Below are 8,057 nucleotides of genomic sequence, written 5' to 3'. Positions count from 1 at the left end.
ACAGAAAAGATATTTTAAGGCTAAAGTCCCTACTAGTATAGCCTATTGGCTATGTTGTATCCCCACATCAGCAGTGAACTCCGTCTCCAATCAGTGCACAGGGACAAAAATAAATAAATAGCCTAAAAAAAAAAAAAAACGCACATCGGCAAACCTGACCTTACCTGATTAGGCTACTGTACAATTTTATCATTTTAATAAAAAACGCAATTTGGCACACAACTTCAACATGCTGCTATTTAGCCTACTACTAATTAATGACTATTGCACTTTATTTTTTTGCAAAAAGAAAGAAAGCTCAAATAAAATAACAAGTCATTCACATTATTGGCTAATTAACTATGCACTGTCATGTCAGGGTGACAACTAGGACGAGCCTGTTCTGAAGACTCCCATTAATTTTGACTGCATGGGAAGAGAGCGTGTCTTTTTCAGCCACATTTTATACCAGCAGGCCTAACAACCATTTGATTGTTTCAACCACCACTCGCCCAAATTTAATTAAAATATAATTTATTGTCACATCATCCGCCCGATCTGCGGTTTATCCGCGGAGTCCGCGGCTGTAACCGCCAACTGCGCATCTCTACTTTTGACCACACCCTTGAGTACAATAAGTGTGTGGTTATATCACCGCCTACTGGTCAAAAGTAGTAAATTAAAGATATTCTTGCTTATAACATTTGAGGCGACTTTAAGTGCTGTTGTCCTATGATTCTACAGTTTATTCTTGTGTGTGTTCGCACACTCACTTTGGTTAACTGGGTGTAAGACACTCCAACGGCTACTGAACGAGATCAATATTTCATAAAATGCCTGAAAAACACTATCACATGTGAAAATTCATCCTCAGAGGGAGACTGTATATCTTTCCTGAGTGTCAGGAGAGATAACAAGCGTAGGAAATATAGAATATAGACAAAACCATGCTACACAATCTATAGGATGTGACATATAGGCAGCACTTCAGAACTGTTTATATGTCTGCTTCTGCTTCATCACGGCTTTATGTGATAGTGTAAAAAATGTGTTATGTAATGAAAGTGTATTATGGAGGATATTATAGTTCTGTACTGTACAATAAAGCAACTCAATGTGAGTAGACATTATTAACTATAAAATGGTCATGACTCTAAATTCCAATTGGATGAACCGTGTTCAATGTCATTGTAAAAGGCTGATAAATGCTCACTTGTCGTCACACATTCTGTGCACCATGTTTGTATGTTGCTTAGCAACTGCAAATTAAGTTAGGTTAAGGGACTATAATATTTGTTGGAAGAAATTATTCAGTTATTATTATTGATATGTTTTACAATTTATTGATCAATAGTGTCTTAATATATTGTTGTTGCCACCATAAAAATAATTTAAAAAATATATAATAAAAACTTGTGTTGCAGTTAAAATGACATTCCTACAGGTAGTGTTTACCTGCCTGTTAATGAATGAAACCACATCTCATCCATTACTAATTTATCATCACGTTCATTTGAAAGCCTTTTTTCTTTTTTGTCATCACAGCATTTGCACAGCACTGTACGTTTGTGGAATTGCAGCACTGCTAAAATTGACTCCTCATGATTAAAGGTGCTCTAAGTGATGTCACGCGTTTTTTAGGCCAAAACATTTTTTGTCACATACAGCAAACATCTCCTCACTATCCGCTAGCTGCCTGTCCCCTGAACACACTGTAAAAAAAAACGCGGTCTCTCTAGACACCACAGGCTCCACAAACGGCAACAAAAACAAACTGGGCTCACCCGTACCACGAAACACAACAAACAGTGCTCCAGCCAATCACCGACAAGAAGTATTTGAGGGGTGTGGTTTGGGGGTTAGTGCGCGTGGACATGAAGGGGGTGTGGAGGAGAGACGAGAGAGAAGCATGAAGAGGGAAGTTTGAATTATGGCCGACACACGACTAAAGAGACGACGTTCCGATGAACAAATTGTAAAGAAGAGGGACAAGGATAAGGAACGCGCGAAGTCCCGAATTTACTTCGGAAAAACCCTCGAAATGTGGCAAGAACTCCGCCGGCAGAAGGGCTTCCAATCAGACATTCAGTTGCTCTGTTTTTGCAGAACAGGTAACTTTAAATCCATTTTTCTTTCTAAATTGACGTTCATGTTCGCCAAACCAACACAATGATGTAATTAGCTAGAACTATGCAGTCAGCGTTAGCTTTGGTGAATACAACATATATGTTTCAGCTAGCGATCAATCTCTATTGTAAATGGTCAAGCAAATTCACAGTAGGGCGACAATTTGTGTGAATTATTGTTTTCACCCACTGTTTGTTATGGATTTGAATGTTCATTTATAGGCTATTGACAACTTTGACTAAATTTGTTTACGACGCCGCCGTTGTTTATGCTCACTGGGAAACGCGAAGCTAACGCTATCTTGCTATTATTGCGTCCTTGTATGGGAGCTATAGTTATAGTTATAACCTCAGGTGGCGAAACGATTTTAAGACGATGTTTCTCTTTTTCTGCATTCTGTTCTGCAATATATAAAAGCATTTATCTAACTTGGTGACATTACACATTGAATGAAGTATCAGTAAAACTTAACTTTGTTTTTAGTGACTACTTTGACTTTCCTTTATGCCGGAAGGGAGGGGAGGAGGGAGGAGACGGGATGAGGAGGAGGGAGGGTCTAGCTAGCCTCCGTTTTGTTTGACAACAATTCGAATGTCAACACTCCCGGCATCACTTAGAGCACCTTTAATGGGTTGTGTTTCTATTTTTCTTTATTTCTAAGTAGTGTTGCTTTCGTCAACGAAAATTATGACGAAATATTGTCGTCAACGAACCGTTATGACCTGACGAAAACGAGACGAGACGAGACGTAAATGCTGGTCATGTGACGATGACTAAAATACATGTATAATGCAATATCGTTGACGAATAAAAACGAGATTAAATGTGGTTTACAAAATAAAAACTATGCTAAAATGTCTCTTCATTTTCGTTGACCAAAACGAGACGAGACGAAATGTTATAACGTCACGACGAATGAGAGAATTGTGCGTGAACCCATAGCTTTGTCGGGTTTAAATTCTGGTTTGCGATCTGGTCACCCGATTATCAGCGAATTTAACAATATTACTCCATTAGTTATTCTATTAAAATGTCTCATTGATATATTTGACACATTCATAATCATTAATTTTGCCGGTTCTTTGTGACAGCTGTTATGTGCGTTATTGGCAGCGTCTCTGGTTACGTTTCTTCATTGGTTCGCTTTTAATTAGGCCTATTATATTCGTATTATTTACTGTGGTAAAGTAGAAATACCAGCCCGATCTCACGGGAAAACGTACAAATTCTACAAAGTGGCTTATTCGTACGAATTCATACGACCTGACTCGTACGAATTAGTACGATTTTTGCTAAATCGTACATATTTGACGAATTGGCCAATTCGTATGAATTCATACGAATGACCTACCCCTGACCCCGCCCCTAAACCTACCCATCACGTGGGTTTAGACAAATCGTACAAATTCGTACGAGTGAGGTCGTACGAATTAGTACGAATTAGCCAACTTTTTATCATTCGTACGAATTCGTACGAATTGGTCGTGAGATAGCGTTGGAAATACGCTGTAGGACAGATAGCCTACATTTGTACTTGCATGTCAAATTATTTTTAACACAGTTTGTTAACACAGTTTGGGGATATTTTGGGGATATTTAATTTAATTTTACCAATCAATAAATTCCTCTTGAAACAAACTTTGTTGTATTATTATGACCACCGCTAGCGTAGCTAGCGAAAGCGGTCATATAGGGATTGTCAAAGTTTTTTTTTTTTTTTTTTTTTGTCACCTTACTGAATTTTTCGTCAACGATACCAGGGACACCGAAACACCGGGGAACATGAAATTTGGTGGGCATGTAGCCCCACTAGACTTCTAAGGAAAAATTTTGTTTGGTCCCCGGGGGCCACTCCCCCCCCGCGCTGGGCCCCCCCAAACCCCCAAAAATGCAGTTTTTCCTAAATAACTACCTGAACCGTGGCACCGAGGATGAAGACATTTTTATGGTATGTTGGTCTACTAGACTTTTACGGAAAAATTTCGTTTGGTCCCCGGGGGCCACTCCCCCCCCGCGCTGGGCCCCCCCAAACCCAAAAAAATGCAGTTTTTCCTAAATAACTACCTGAACCGTGGCACCGAGGATGAAGAAATTTTTATGGTATGTTGGTCTACTAGACTTTTACGGAAAAATTTCATTTGGTCCCCGGGGGCCACTTCCCCCCCCGCGCTGGGGCCCCCGTAAATTTTTCGTCAACGATACCAGGGACACCGAAACACCGGGGAACATGAAATTTGGTGGGCATGTAGCCCCACTACACTTCTAAGGAAAAATTTCGTTTGGTCCCCGGGGGCCACTCCCCCCCCGCGCTGGGCCCCCCCAAACCCAAAAAAATTCAGTTTTTCCTAAATAACTACCTGAACCGTGGCACCGAGGATGAAGAAATTTTTATGGTATGTTGGTCTACTAGACTTTTACGGAAAAATTTCGTTTGGTCCCCGGGGGCCACTTCCTTCCCCGCGCTGGGGCCCCCGTAAATTTTTCGTCAACGATACCAGGGACACCGAAGCACCGGGGAACATGAAATTTGGTGGGCATGTAGCCCCACTACACTTCTACGGAAAAATTCCGTTTGGTCCCCGGGGGCCACTCCCCCCCCGCGCTGGGCCCCCCCAAACCCCAAAAAATGCAGTTTTTCCTAAATAACTACCTGAACCGTGGCACCGAGGATGAAGAAATTTTTATGGTATGTTGGTCTACTAGACTTTTACGGAAAAATTTCGTTTGGTCCCCGGGGGCCACTTCCTTCCCCGCGCTGGGGCCCCCGTAAATTTTTCGTCAACGATACCAGGGACACCGAAACACCGGGGAACATGAAATTTGGTGGGCATGTAGCCCCACTAGACTTCTACGGAAAAATTTCGTTTGGTCCCCGGGGGCCACTCCCCCCCCCGCGCTGGGCCCCCCTTAACCCAAAAAAATTCAGTTTTTCCTAAATAACTACCTGAACTGTGGCACCGAGGATGAAGAAATTTTTATGGTATGTTCGTCTACTAGACTTTTACGGAAAAATTTTGTTTGGTCCCCGGGGGCCACTCCCCCCCCCCGCGCTGGGGCCCCCGTAAATTTTTCGTCAACGATACCAGGGACACCGAAGCACCGGGGAACATGAAATTTGGTGGGCATGTAGCCCCACTAGACTTCTATGGAAAAATTCCGTTTGGTCCCCGGGGGACACCCCCCCCCCCGCGCTGGGCCCCCCCAAAACCAAAAAAATGCAGTTTTTCCTAAATAACTACCTGAACCGTGGCACCGAGGATGAAGAAATTTTTATGGTATGTTGGTCTACTAGACTTTTACGGAAAAATTTCGTTTGGTCCCCGGGGGCCACTTCCCCCCCCCTGCGCTGGGGCCCCCGTAAATTTTTCGTCAACGATACCAGGGACACCGAAACACCGGGGAACATGACATTTGGTGGGCATGTAGCCCCACTAGACTTCTACGGAAAAATTTCGTTTGGTCCCCGGGGCCCCCCCCCCCGCGCTGGGCTCCCCCCCCGCGCTGGGCCCCCCCAAACCCCCAAAAATGCAGTTTTTCCTAAATAACTACCTGAACCGTGGCACCGAGGATGAAGACATTTTTATGGTATGTTGCTCTTAAGGGCCCACATCAACCTAGCCCATAATCACTCATTTGTGATTTGCGCCCCTCCCATAAAAAATGAAAATGCAATATTATTCTGCTTTAATCGCCCCTATCTTCAGTGGAGATGTTCAGAACTGCACCATATTTCATGTGTATGATTAACTTGACAACCTCTGGGGGTATCCTCTGCTAAGTTTTGTAGAATTTCATCCATGGGGGGGTATAAAATAAAATCATTTATGTGCACATTTAGTGACTGTACACTCATTGGCCTGTAGATGGTGCTGTTGAGCGAAGGGTTGCTGGTTTAGGATGATACTGTCACACACACACATGCAGGAATACAAACAAACGCAAGCATGCACACACACTGACATCCACACGCACAGACACACACCCATACACACACATACAAATCCACATGCACAGACACACACACACAAACACACACGCGCACACATGTACGCACACATACATACACGCACAGACACACACACACACACACACAGACACACACATACACAAACACACACACATACACACACACACACACACACACACACACACACACACACACACACACACACACACACACACACACACACACACAGACAGACATGCACATACTATTACTTTTTTTAGGTATATACATAAACACGCAATACAGCCAAATTACTCCACGTCATTTATTTTTGTGGAAAGCCAGTGCAGGCCTGAGCGGCGGTCATATTTTGTACCGCGATGCGGTACATCTAGTTTAAATTGAATACTGTGAAGCTGCTTTGATACAATCTGTATTGTGAAAAGCGCTATACAAATAAACTTGACTTGACTTGACTTGACTTTGTGCTTGTTATATTAGACATAGGGCGCGTCAAGTTTAGTTGTAAAGCGCGCTTCACACGCGCGGGTGATTTTTAGTTTCACTTTCTCTGGCAGCGCAATCTCAAACATAGCCTAAATATCTCGCCCTTGTGAAGAATAAAATTCGCTCTTCAGACCAATTTACATCAAGTAGAAAACACGAAGTTATCATTTAAAGAGATCGATGGTCTCTTTCCTGCTCGTGTCCCACATCCCTCTCAGAGAGCAGAGTGGTAGGCTATATCACGCGTCTTTGTGTGGAAATATAAAACGAGTTTTTTTTTTTTTTTTTACCCCACCACCGCCGGAAGTTGGTCCATTACCACCGCGGTGTTAAAAAAACTGCCACCGTCACAGCCCTAAATATACTAAATAAGATAACCTTGTTTGAAATTCTATATTGACTGGGTTAAATAGAATTGCATTACTAAAAAGAGACTAAAATACAATTTTCATTGACTAAAACTAGACTAAAATGTCATCAGTTTTCGTCGACTAAAACTAGACTAAAATGTCATCAGTTTTCGTCGACTAAAATTTGACTAGACTAAAAAGAGCATGAACGTGACTAAAACTAATAAAAACTAAAACGACAGCTTGACACAAAGACTAGACTAAAACTAAAATTAAAACAGGCTGCCAAAAACAACACTATTTCTAAGTCACCTTGAAAAGCCATTGCTAAATGAATAAATGCAAATGTATTAAAAAATAAATATGTTCTAGTCAAAGTGAGATTAAAAATAAAATTAAAAAAAATCCACACATGCACATGTTCCTCCACACTTTACAATTTTTTACTTCAATGAAATGTTAGATTTTCGCGATTTTTTTGAATGAAAAATCTAAAGGATAAACAATGCAGATTTATTTTTACAGCCATCTCTGATCATATTTACCAGGGGTGCCAAAAATTATGACCACAACTATATGTCTGAAAGTGTAATTCATCAGTTTCTCTCAAAAAATAATGTTATCACTGGCGCGCAATGAATTCTGGGGTAGGCAAGGCTGTGAAGAATCCATCTGTTGTATCCTTCATTTTACAGGAAATGAAGGACGTATATGGAGGCTGAATTTGGAGGATGACACAATCAGCTTTCGAATCCGGCCTTCAAAGGATGCAGCCTCTGAATTGGGACGCAGCAATAGACCTTATGTGCCAGTTAAACATGTTCACAGTCATCTTTAAAATATTGTGTTTGAACTTCCATCTTTGCGGTACCTGTATATTTCTATGGCATCGCTGTCGAAGAATAATTAGCTGGTGAAGTAGATTTACTCATTGCAGAGTTAACGAAAGTTATCATCGGCGTGATTTATGTCATAACAATAAATAACATAACATGCTGAGAATATACAAAGCGGAAGACCGAACACAACGAGCACAGCGCTAAAAATGAGTTAAAAAAAAGTGGGGCAACATATGGGCAAGCTAACGTGATTATCGAACATTACACAGCATACAAATCAAAACTGCCTAACATTACCGAATGAAAAGT

Source organism: Leuciscus leuciscus (genome assembly GCF_965113295.1).
Source record: "Leuciscus leuciscus genome assembly, chromosome: 21".
NCBI classification, from domain to species: Eukaryota; Metazoa; Chordata; class Actinopteri; order Cypriniformes; family Leuciscidae; genus Leuciscus; species Leuciscus leuciscus.
This window is presented reverse-complemented; position numbering follows the sequence as displayed.